Source organism: Pan paniscus, chromosome 3, assembly GCF_029289425.2.
Source record: "Pan paniscus chromosome 3, NHGRI_mPanPan1-v2.0_pri, whole genome shotgun sequence".
NCBI lineage: Eukaryota > Metazoa > Chordata > Mammalia > Primates > Hominidae > Pan > Pan paniscus.
The window spans coordinates 49893336-49907175 of NC_073252.2; the positions used below are offsets into that span (position 1 = coordinate 49893336).

Genomic DNA, 13840 nt, shown 5'->3' on the forward strand with positions numbered 1-13840 from the left:
ACAAAAAAATGGAAGAGGACAGTGGTGGAGAAGCATGTTCTCTTTCCTGAAGCCTTAGATTAAAATTATACTCAAGGCCGGTTGTCATGGCTCATGCCTGCAATCTCAGTGCTTTAGGAGACTGAGCTTGGAGGATAACTTGCGACCAAGAGCTCAGGATCAGGTTGGGCAACATAGCAATATTCTGTCTCTACAATAAATAAATAAATCAAATTATCTGATTGTGGTGGCATGTTCCTGTAGTCCCAGCTACTCAGGAAGCTGAGGTGGGAGGATTGCATGAGCCTGGGAGTTCAAGGCCACAGTAAGTTAAAATTGTGCCACTGCAATCCAGCCTGAGCAACAAAGCAAGACCTTAACTCTAAAAAAAAATTATAGCCAATATCATCAGAGTCTTGAATATTCACTGTAAACATCAGCACAAACAAAAGCCCGATTTCTAAATCTCATAGAAACTAAGAGTTTGAAAACTTGAGAGGACTGATATAAAGTTGGAAGTCAGTGTTTCAAAGGAGAGAGACAGAGTTAGCTATAGGAAAACAGAAAATTAGGAGTGGAAAGCAAAGATGAGTCTTGTAAGTAACATATATAGCTGAACAATAAATACAAGTGAAATAGATTGACTTCTAGAATGGCAGTGTGGGAAACTCTGCTGAGCCACTCCTCAGTGAAACTGGTGAAAATTGTGTGTAAAGAAACAACCACTTAAATTCTCTGGAAATGGTCCTAAGGGCAAATGGCAAATAAAGAAATACCTATTAGAGGAAATTATGAATATCTGTCAAGAGAGGTGAGTCTGTGACATTTGAACTGAAACTACTACTTTCCTTGCCCCTCCCAGCTCAGTGAGGCAGAGACTCTACTCCAGACGCTGCAGCCAAAAATATGACTCTTTATATTCCTTAGGTGTCAGCTGCAGGGCTTTCATTGCAATAGGACATAACTTGAGCTTTTTTGGTCCTGCCCCTAGCTGTCTGTTGCTAAGGCTAAGTCTTAGGTGAATACAACTGGGAGGAGGAAGCTTCCTTCTCCCACCCAACACTTTCTTGTAAAAAGGAAGTTCTACCTTGGGTGTGGTGCATTGAGAATGAAACTACCTTTGCAAAAATTATGACAGTGAGAGAAATGTAACCTAGCTGACACTGCCATGCTTCTAACTTAACAAGCTAACTGTGTTTGCTCATTCCTGGGTGTAGGTGGAGCTAATTGTGGAAGGAATTTTGTTTATAGTTTAACTTTAAATAAAGGATAATAGTCTTTCCAAAAAACTGACCCCCTCTGGGGACTGAAACCACCTTTGTAAGACTAATGAAAGGCCAAAAGCTTAGGATTATGAGTGGGGAATGAATTCTGGTAAGATGTAGATGTAGTTAAATGATAACCAGCCACAGTTCCGAAGATGACAAGATTTGTAAGTTCTTTAATTGCTCTTATAGATACCAACGGTATTGTCAAAACCCAATATTGGTCTTTGAGGTATCTTTCAGACTTTTGCACTTTGGCTGACCAGTTGATGCCACCTGGATCTGTGACTCATACCAGGGAACTGACTTAACCAATCCTGTGACCCCCTACCCTGAAACTGACTCAGCACATGAAGAACATTTTGGATACACCTATGATTTCATCCTGAACCAATCAGCAGGACCTAGTCCCTAACACCCTGCCTGCCAAATTATCCTTAGCCTCCGAGCTTTCAATACTTAAACTCTTTCTTTGCTGCAGTATCTGCTATTTTCAGGGAATTGGCTTTTCTGGGCAGTGGGTAAGATGAACCAATTGGGCTGTTAACAGGAATACTGGAGCCTTGGGAGCCTTTTCCTTGGCCTTTGAAGTAAAGGTTCCACACCATGAGTGGCAAGCTGAAAGACCTGCAAACTCCTCTCTCACCCCATCCACCAAGCATTCAGCAATTAGAGCCAGGGTGTTACTCAGAGAGAAGCTTGTCATTGTTTCCACCCCCAACTCTGAGCTCTAGCTCAGAAATTTTGCCTAGGGAGAGAATCAGGCCATAAAACAGGCAACTCTTTATCTCTTCCCAAGGGATCTTACTTTATTCCAAACAAAGTGTAGATAATTTTAAACTTAAGGGCACTCTCAAGAACAGTAGAAGTTGTGGTGAAAAGCAATTGAGAGGAAATTTTGGGACCAAATGAAGATATAGCCTAGACTGTAGGCCAGCTAGTTTGTAAGAGAGAACTGAGAAATAAGATAGCTGAGAGGAGCTCTCTTGGAGTTAATACAAATAGCAAACACTGATCTCAGAAACTTTCCCATATAAAGTGTCACAATATGATTAGATTTATTTGTATATCTTTTTTTTTTTTTTTTTTTTTTTTTTGAGACAGTCTCACTCTGTCTCCCAGGCTGGAGTGCAATGGCACAATCTCGGCTCACTGCAATCTCTGCCTCATGGGTTCAAGCAATTCTCCTGCCTCAGCCTCCTGAGTAGCTGGGATTACAGGCACCTGCCACCATGCCCAGCTAATTTTTGTATTTTTAGTAGAAATGGGGTTTCACCATGTTGGCCAGGCTGGTCCCAAACTCCTGACCTCAGGTAATCCTCCCGCCTTGGCCTCCCAAATTGCTGGGATTACAGGCATGAGCCACCATGCCCAGCCAATTGGATTTATTTGTAAAGAAAAAATTATGTTCCAGGGCACTGTTGGAAACAATTAAGCAATAGGCCAGAAATTAGTAGAGTTTAACAGCTAGGTGTAATCAGCGAAAGGGTGGGAGAGAATCTTACCAGTACCACTACTATCCCAGGATAATTGTTGGATACACCCAGAACTGTGCCTCACTGATCAGAGAGCATCAGAGGCTTACCATGATGTGTATGTTGAAAAGTGAGGGAATGGAAGCCAGGGAATAGACTTCAACTAAAATAACTCAGCACTCACTAAACAAATAAACAAGAAAATAATAACCGCAATCCTAGAAGGGGGCGGGGTACCAGTTTCCAGAGTTGCTATGATATATTATCTAAAATGTCCAGTTTCTAACAACAAATTATGAGCATGCAAAAGAATGGAGAAGTATAAATTGTATACTGGATGAAATACATGCAACAGAAACTTTTTATCAGGGTAAATTAAACAATTAAATCAAAAAGCAGAGGTTATCAGACTTGATTTAAAAACATGCTCTAACTATATGTTGTCTTCAGGATAAACTTTATATTCAAAGACATAAATAGATTGAAAATAAAAGGATTTAAAAATATCAAAAACCAGGTGCAGTGGCTCATGCCTGTAATTCCAGCACTTTGGAGGCTGAAGTGGGCAGATCACTTGAGGCCAGGAATTTGACACCAGCTTGACCAACTTGGTGAAATCCCATCTGTACTAAAAGTACAAAAATTAGCCAGGCATCATGGCACATACCTGCAGTCTCAGCTACTTAGGGAGCTGGGGCATGAGAATCACTTGAACCTGGCAGGTGGAGGTTGCAGTGAGTCGAGATGGTGCCACTGCACTCCAAACTGGGTGACTGAGTGAGACCCTATCTAAAAAAAAAAAAAAATCAAGCAAACAACAACCACAAGAAAGCTGGAGTGGCTATACTAATAACTAAGTTAAACAGTTCTGCAGGATACAAAATCACTCTGCAAGAATAATTTGTATGTCTATACACTTACCATAAACAATATGAAAATAAGTTAAGTAAACAATTTCATTCATATTAGCATCAGAAAGAATAAAATACCCACAGGAACAAATTTCACAAAAGAAACGCAAAATTTATACCCTGAATACTACAAAATATTGTTAAAAGAAATTACAGAAGATTAAATAAGTGAAAAAACATACCATGGTCACGGATAGTAAGACTTAATATTGTTAAAATGGCAATATAGCCCATCTGATCTACAGATTCAACATAATTTTTATTGGAAACCCAGCTGACTTTGCTGACATTGATGGCTGACTCTAAACTTAATGTGAAATTGCAAGGAACTCAGAATACCAAAACAAACCTGAAAAGAATAAATAAGGAGAGCTTGTATGTCTTGGTTTCAAAACCTACTACAAAGCAATTGTAATAATAACAGAGTGATACTGGCACAAGACAAACATTTTTATTTATTTGCTTAGGTGCCACAGCAGAATATCACAGACTGGATGGCTTAAGCAACAGAAATGTATTCTCTCACAGGTCTTGAGGCTGAAAGTCCAAGATCAAGGTGTCATCAGGAATGGTTTCTGGTATGAACTTTCTTCCTGAGTTGCAGATGGCTGACTTTTCACTGTCTTCTCCTATGTGAGCATGCACTTGTGGTGTTTCTTCCTCTTGTTCTAAGGATACCCGTCCTATTGGGTTCGTGTCCTACTTTTATGACCTCATTTAATCTTCATTACTTTCTTAAAGGCTGTATCTCCAAATATAGATGGGTTAGGGCTTCAATACATGTATATGGGGGCAGGAAACACAATTCAGTCCATAACACAATGCAACAGAATTGAGAATCTAGAACTAAACCCATGTCTCCATGGCCAACTCATTTTGTGCACGGGGTCCTAAACCATTAATGGGGAAAGAGTAATCCCCACAAATTGTGCTGGGACAATTGGATAGCCACAGGCAAAAGAATGAAGCTAAACCCTTACCTCATACCATACACAAAAATTAACTCAAAATGGATCAAAGTCCTAAAAACTGAATGTTCTTACAAGAAAACATAGAGGTAAAATCTTCATGATTTTGGATTTTCTAAAGAATTCTATAATATGACATTCAAATTAAAAGCAACAAAAACATTGAGAACTTGCAAATCCTATATTTGATAAGAGTCTTATAGCTACAGTATAGAAAGAGCCCTTGCTACTCAATAATAAAAAAGTGATGCAATTAAAGAAAGAGCAAAGGATTTAAATAGACATTTCTCTAAAGAAGATTTAAAAATCAATAATAGGCACTTGAAAAGATGCTCAACATTATTAGTGATGAGGGAAATTTAAATCAAAACAACAATGAGGTACCATTTCACACATACTAGGTTGGTTATAATAAAAAGGACAGATAATAACAAGTGTTGCCAAGGATGTGGCAGTTCTTCAGAAGGTTAAGTTATCATATGATCCAGAAATTCTATCCTTAGATAACATATTCAAGGGAATTTAAAAGATATGTTCGCACAAAAACTTGTATGCCCATGCTCATAGGATCACTATTCATAACTAAAAAGTGGAAACAACCCAAATATCCATCAACTGATGAATGAATAAACAGAATATCTTATATGTATACAATGGAATAATATTTACCCATAAAACCTAATGATATACCGCCACACGCTACAACAAGAATGAACCTTGAAAACATTATACTAAGGAAAATAAGCCAGGTACAAACTGACAAATATTTTATAATTCTACTTGTATGAAGTATTTAGATTAGTAAAATTCATAGAGGCCAAAAGTAGAATAGTGGGGTGAGGAGGAAAGGAGAGTTATGGTTTAGTGGGTACAGAGTTTCTGTTTGAAACAATGAAAAAGTTCTGGAGATGTATAGTGGTGAAGGTTGCACAACAGTGTGAATGTAGTTAATGCCACTGAGCTGTACACTTAAGGAAAAGTGTTAAAATAGTAAATTTTATGTACATATATTTTATCACAACTGCACACACTGCAGGTGAGAGAATATTTTGTGATGGGGTTTTAATGTGGAGGGAGGGTAAAAAGACACATATGATGGTAATGTATCTATAGTCTACCTAAAGTAGTGAAATACTTATTCTACGTAGACTGTGCAAAACTAGCATGCTATCTTATAAGCCCTAGTGCAATTGCTTAAAAGCTATACAAAATATATAATAAAAAACAATGGATAAACCTAAATCACTAGCTACCACTTCACAACACTAGAATGGTCGTAAGAAAAAGATAATAATGTGTTGGCAAATATATGGTAGATAATTTCTCAAAAAGTTAAACAGAAAGTTACCATATAATCCAGAGTACTAAAAAATGCTTAACCTAAAATAGGAAAGGGAAAACAGAAGAACAGAAATGAGATACACTGAACAGAAACAAATAATAAAATGGTAGCTCTAAATGCAAACTTTCAATAATTATATTAAATGAAAATGTTCTAAACACACCAATGGAAAAGACAGGGAAAAAAACCACCACAAAACAAATTTATGCTGTCTACAATATAGTGTGTTCAAATATATTTGATCAAAAATATTTTTAATCAAATCTATTTGATCAAAAAATATTAGGTCAATAGTAGAATGATAAAAATGAACACCTGAAAACATTAATCAATAGATATCTGCAGTGGCTATATTGATTACCGATATAGACTTTATAGCCAAAAAACTACCAGGAATAAAAGGATCAGTATATAATGTTAAAAGAGTCAAATTATCAATAAGATAAAACCATATTCAATCTGTATGCACCTAGTAATAGTACATTAAATTACACAAAACAAAAATGAATGGAAGTTAAAAGGTAAATAGACTAATATGCAATTATAATTGAAGACTTCAGTACTATTTTCTCAGTAACAGAATAACTAGTAGACCAAAAAATCAAGCAGGATATAAAAGAAAAAAGTATCACTATCGAACAACTGGATCTAATTGGCATTTATAGAACAGCAAACAACAGCAAAATATACATTTTTTCCCACATGCAATTGGAACCTTTACCAAGATAAGACGTGTCCTGGAACATAAAAAAAAAATTAACAAATTTAAAATATTTGGAATATATGAAGATGTTCTCTGACCACAGTGGATATTAAACAAGAAACAAATATCAGAAAATTAACAGGAAAATTTCTAGACCCTTGGAAGTTAAATAACACATATTGAAATAACCCATGTATCAAAGCAGAAATCTCGAGAGAAATTAGAAAATATTTTGAAATGAAGAAAAATGAAAATACATAAATTTTTTTTTGATGCAACTAAGTCACTGTTTGGATTAAAATTTATAACAACAGGATACATCTATCAGAAAAGAAGAGATCAGGTGCAGTGGCTCATGCCTATAATCCCAGCACTTTGGGAGGCCACACTGGGCAGATCGCTAGAGCTCAGAAGTTTGAGATCAGTCTTGGCAACACGACTAAACTCCATCTCAAGAAAAATACAAAATTAGCTGGGCATGGTTATGTGCGCCTGTTTTCTCAGCTACTTGGGGGCCAAAGCTGGAGTATTGCTTGGGAGATGGAGGGTGCAGTGAGCTATGTTGGTGCTGCACTCCAGCTTAGGTGACAAAGTGAGACTCGAAGGAAAGAAAGAAAGAAAGAAAGAAAGAAAGAAAGAAAGAAAGAAAGAAAGAAAGAAAGAAAGAAAGAAAGGAGGGAGGGAGGGAAGGAGGGAAGGAAGGAAGGAAGGAAGGAAGGAAGGAAAGAAAGAAAGAAAGAGAGGGGAAGGAAGGAGGGAGGGAGGAAAGAAGGAAGGAAAGGAAAGAAAAGAAAGGAAAGAGAGTGGGAAAAAACATTCTAAAAAAGAAAAAAATCTAAGCTCCCACCTTAAACTAGAAACAAGAAAAAAAGAAACAAAGAAATAGTAAAAATAACAACATAAATCAAATGAATAAAAAGCAGAAACACAATAATCAAGGAAAACACAAGCTGATTCCTTTAAAAGATTGATATGATTTATAAAGCTCTAGCAAGATTTACAAAGAAAAAAGAGATAAGACACAAATTTCCAGTATCAGGAATAAAAGAAGAGACATCATGACTGACTTTGCAGGCTCTAAGAGGATACTAAGTTAATACTATTGATAAATGCAACAAATCTGACAAATTATGTGAAATTCAAATTACTTGAAATACATCAAATTACCAATACTTACCCAAGATGATATAGATAATATGAACGGTCCTACAGCTATTAAAAACTCGAATTCAAAGTTAACCAAAAAAGCTTTCTGAAAAAGAAATCTTTATGCTTAGGTGTCTTAACTGTTAAATTCCACTAAATGTTTAAAGGAGATATAGCACTAATGCTAGTTAAATTCTACTAAATATTTAAAGGAGATATAACACTAATGCTACATATTTTCTTCCAGGAAATGGAATAAAGGAGATATTTCATAATTTATTTTATGAAACCACGAAAAAAATTCAAACAAAGGTGATACAGGAAAAAAAATTCCAAAGACCAATATATTCCTCATGAACATAGACACAAAGTCCCTGGTAAAATATTAGGAAATTGAACACAGCATTATATAAAAGGTAAACAGGAAACCAGCATTAAGGAAAAATGCAGTTTACTCAAATAATGCAAGGTTTGTTCAATAATTGAAAAGTAATCTGTGTAACTCATCATATTGACAATCTAAGAAGAAAAACCCACATTTTATCAATTGATCCTGAATTGGCATTTGACAATATTTGATGTATATCTGATATAGATATAGATATACAAATTTTTTGAGACAGTCTCGCTCTGTCACCCAGGCTGGAGTGCAGTGATGTGACTACAGCGCGCTGCAGCCTCTACCTCCCAGGCTCAAGTGATCCTCCCACATCAGCCTCCTGAGTAGGTGAGACTACAAGTGTGTGCCACCATGCCTGGATAATTTTTTATTTTATTTTTTGTAGTGACAGGGTCTCACTATGTTGCCAGTTCTGGTCTTGAACAGCTTTGCTCAAGCCATCCTCTTGCTTCAGCCTCCCAAAGTACTTGGATTATAGGCATGACCTACCACACTGGCTTATATTTTTAAAAAGTTGTATTGTGTACACATGTGCACTGCAACATAATGCTTTGATATATGTATACATTTGGAATAATTGAATCAAGATAATTAGCATGTACATCACCTCAAATACTTTTTTTTGTGGTGAGAATATTTAAAATCTGCTCTCTTAGCAATTCTCAAGTACACAGTACATTATTATTAACTGTAGTTACCATGCTATACAATAGATCTTCAGAACTTATTTCTGCTGTCTAACTGAAACTTTAAACCTTGTGACCAGCATCTTCCCATACTCTCTTTGTCCCCAGCCAGCCCCTAGTAACTGCCATTCTACTCTCTACATCTTTTAATTCAACTTTTAAAGATTCCGCATATAAGTGAGATCATGCAGTATTTGTCTTTCTGTGCTGGACTTATTTTACTTAGAATAATGTCCTCAAGTTCCATTCATGTTGTTACAAATCACAGCATTTTCTTCTTTTTTTAAGGCTGAATAGTATTCCATTGTGCATATGTACCACATTTTATTTGTTCATCTGTTGATGGACACTTAAGTTTATTAAATATCTTGGCTATTGTGAATAATGCTGCAATAAACACAGGAGTGCAGATATCTCTTCCACATACTGATTTCATTTCATTTGGATATGTACCCAGAAGTGGAATTGCTGGTTCATATGGTAGTTCTATTTTTAATTTTTTGAAAAACCTCCATATTGTTTTCCATAATTGCTATACTAATTTACATTCTCACCAGCAATGTGCAAGAATTCCTTTTTCTCTGCATCTTCACCAACATCTTCTATCTTTTTTTAAACATAAAAGGCATTATAATAGACGTGAAGTGATATTTCACTGTGACTTTGATTTGCATTTTCCTGATGATTAGTTTCATAAACCTGTTAGCCCTTTCAATGTCTTTTGAGAAATGTTCATTTGGGTCCTTTGCCCATTTAAAAATCATGCTGTTTTCTTGTTATTGAGTTGTTTGACTTCCTGATATATTTTGGATATTATCCTCTCATTAGGTGTATGGTTTGCACGTATCTTCTCTTATTTCGTAGGTTGTCTCTTCACTCTGTTAGTTGTTTTCTTGGCTGTACAGAACCTCTTTAGTTTGATGAAATCCAGTTTATTTTTGCTTTTATTGTCAGTGCTTTTGGGGTCATATTCAAGAAATCTTTGCGAAGACCAATGTCAAGAAGCTTTTTCCCCTATATTTTATTATAGTAGTTTTGTAATTTCAGGTGATGTATGTATATGGGGTGATATAAGGGTCTAAGTTTATTATTCTGCATATGTTCAGTATCCCATTCTTGATAAAGAATTTCACGCTGGGCACAGTGGCTCATGTCTGTAATCCCAGCACTTTGGGAGGCCGAGGCAGGCAGATCATGAGGTCAAGAGATAGAGACCATCCTGGCTAACATGGTGAAACCCCATCTCTACTAAAAAAACAAAAATTAGCTGGGCGTGGTGGTGCACACCTGTAGTCCCAGCTACTCAGGATGCTGAGGCAGGAGAATCGCTTGAACCCAGGAGGTGGAGGTTGCAGTGAGCAGAGATCATGCCACTGCACTCCAGCCTGGGCGACAGAGTAAGACTGCGTTTAAAAGAAAAAAAAATAGAATTTCAGCAATCTAGGAATAGCGGGTGACTTCTTCAACCTGATAAAGAATTTCTACAATAATCTATTCTAAAATTTTATTTACTGGTAATAGAATGAAAGCTTCTCTCCTAAAAATGTTTTCCTCTTAAAAAAGGCAAGAATGTTCATTCTCACCAAAATTACTGAACATCATCCTGGAAAACCTAGCCATTGCAATAAATCAAGAAAAAAAATAAAATAAAAGATGTATGAGGTGAGAAGGAAGAAATAAACTGTCCTTACTTTCATATGACATGATTTCCAACATAAAAATTCCCAGAAATTTATTTTTTAAATCCAAGGATAAATATGTAAGTCAAGCAGGGTTACAGAACACAGAACACAGAACACAGACCTTGTTGTTTACAAGGTCAAAACACAAAACAATCATTATTATGCACACTAGCAATGAACAATTTGATAACAAAATTTTTTTTAAAAATTACAAAACTCTCTACAGAGAAGAAATACATAGTAACAAACCTAACCAAACTGCAATATCTGTGTGCTGAAAACTACAAAATGCTGATGAAGGAAATCAAAGAAAATCTGAATAATAGAAAGATATGGCTTGCTCACGGATTAGAATATTAAACAGAGGAAGGTTGTTAATTCTGGCTAAATTATAATTTTATGCAAAATTCTAACGAAATTTTTGTGGGTTTTCTTCGTAGACGTAGACAAGCTGATTCTAAAATTTATATAGAGGGCCAAATGAATTAAAATGACTAAAGCAGTCTGAAAAATTAGAGAATTCATAGCACCTGACTTTTAGATATACTACAACACTACAATAATCAAGAAAATGTGGTATTAGCAAAGAAACAGACTCATACATCAGTCTAGAGTAGTCTTGGAACAGGAAAGACAATCAAGAAGTAAATCCATATAGGTATAACTATTTGATTTTAGGCAAAGGTGCAAAATAAGTAAATAGAGAAAGAACAGGTTTGGTTTCTTTGAAAAAATAAATGGTGTTGGAACAATTGAACACCCACATGCAAACAAAACATAACAAAAGGAAAAGTTAAACTTTACACCTATATCTTTTTTTGTTTGTTTTTAGAAATTGATATTTATTTTTCGTCAACCTTATTTCCATGTTGCTTAAGAGCCTGTGCAAGAACAGCTTAAGATCACTCAGTGGTTGCTCCTACGCATTCAGTGGCCTGAGTGGTGGGAGCTGCAGACCAGTCTTTTGTGGCAGGCCAAGCGCTCCAGTCTTCAGTAGGGAACTGCTGAATAGGCACAGAGGGTACCTGCACATCTTTAGGCCAGTCTGCAACCTCAGACTTAGTAGCAGTGAACTCAGGAGCTGGAGCAGTCCATTCACCTTGAAAATTCTCCTTAGTCACAGCGTTTTCAGCAGCAGCCTGCTCTTCTTTTTCAATCTACAGAATCTCTGTAGAAGTAGAGATCAGGCATGACCTCCCATGGGTGTGTACGGGAAATGGTGCCACGCGTAGGCAGAACTTCCCGGACCAGTATCCGTCACATCAAACCCACTGAGTGAGCTCCCTTGTTGTTGCATGGAATGGCAATGTCCACATAGCGCAGAGGAGTATCTGTGTTACACAGAGCAATGGTAGGTAGGTTAAGATAAGATGCCTCCGTGAGAGGCTGGTGGTCAGTCCTGGGGTCAGTAACCACAGGAAGTCATGGCTCCCGGAAGGCTGCCTGTATCTGGTTAGTGAAGGTTTCAGGAGTGAAGCGGCCAGCAATTGGAGTGGCTCCAGTGGCAGCAGCAAAAGTCAGCTTGGCCCTCTAGCCAGTATTCCTGGAGGATATAACACTGACATCAGCAGGGTTTTCAATGGCAACAATGGCACGAGCTGCCAGCAGAAGCTTCTCCCAGGTCCTCTTCAGATTTATGATGTAGATGCCATCACTTTTCCTTTTATAGATGTACTGTTCCATTTGGAAGTCAAGATTGGCGCCACGTAAGTGGGTTCCTGCTGCAAGGAATTTAAGGACATCCTCCTTCATTTGCAGGACATCAAGGGCTCCAGACATTGTGAAAGTTTCCCTTTAAGTTACGACGGGAATTCACAACAAAGCTGTATGGACCCTTCTGTAGGTAGCGCGGAAAGGCTGGATCACTATTAATGCAAAGTAGATAATAGATCTAAATGTAAAACCTAAAACTATAAAGCTTTTAGAAGAACACATGAATTGGGGTTAGGCAAGATATCAAAGAGTTATCAGACATGATATCATAAGTGCTATTCATTTATAAAAAAGATAAATTGGATTTTAATAAAAATTTAAAACTTTTTGCTCTCGGAAGGACACTGTTAAGAAAATGAAAAGATAAGCTATGTACTAGGATAAAATATTTTCAACATATATATCCAACAAAGGACTTCTGTCCAAAATAGAAAAAGAACCCTCAAAATTCAACAGTAAGAAAATAAAAAGCTCAATTAAAATATAGGTAAATGATTTGAACAGATACTCAACAGTGAGGATATACGGATACAAATAACCACACAAAAGGATATCTACTATTTTTCATCATTGTAGATATGAAAATTAAAACCACATAGTTTTCAATATTGAATAGTTAAATTTAAGAATATTGAAAATACCTATTGCTGACGAGGATGCAGAGAAATTTTAACTCTCATACATTCTTTATGGGAGTTACACAGGCCTTGAAACTGAACAAAATTGTCCCCTACTTCAAAATTAATTGGAACTGGTGACTCTTTATCCCTTCCAATTTTTCCCTTTTGGAATGAAAAAGTTTATACTATCTATATTTAATGTCTGTGCCTGTCCCACCGTTGTGTTTTGGATTCAGATAACTTGCTTTCTTGTTTTACATGTCCATAGAAAGACAACTATTTTTTCCAGAATGGATCATACCTAGTGACATGGTTTGGTTCTGTGTTCCCACCCAAATCTCATGTTGAATTGTGATCCTGACTGTTGGAGGTCAGGACTGGTGGGAGGTGATTAGATCATGGTTCAGGAAGTCTGGAATAGGTTAGCAATTTAAAAAAAAGTTAAACATACACTTACATAACCAAGCAATCCCATATTTTTGGTATTTACCCTAGAGAAATGAAACATATTCACAAAATCTTATTAACTAACATTCACAGCAGCTGTATTTGTAATTTCTAAAAACTGAAAACCAGCATAACATCCTCAGTGGATGAATTGATAAACCACTTCGGTATATACATATAATGGAATACTTTCTACTCAGCAAGAAAAAGAAAGAAACTGGTCTCGTATACAATTCTTGGATGCATCTCAAAAGAATTAAGCTGAGTGAAAGAAGATAATCTGAAGAAGTTACATACTGTTGTTTTTATTTAAAGCAACATTCTAAACAAAACACTGTAGTACTGGAAGGTGGCAACAAATGTCTAAAAATATGGAAGTGGATATCCTATTCTCATTGCCACTTGTGGGAAATTCAAGATATTTATGGGGTGATAAAAGATATGGGCATGGGGTGGCAGTACCACATGCAGGCTTTATCAGGACAATGCCTTGACAGATTTGT

General features: G+C 36.4%; 1 pseudogene; it reads right to left on the minus strand.

Moving 5' to 3' along the window:
• Nucleotides 1–11449: 11449 nt before the first annotated feature.
• On the minus strand, nt 11450–12336 carry LOC100980414 (small ribosomal subunit protein uS2-like; annotated as a pseudogene).
• Between the last annotated feature and the right edge of the window lie 1504 nt (nt 12337–13840).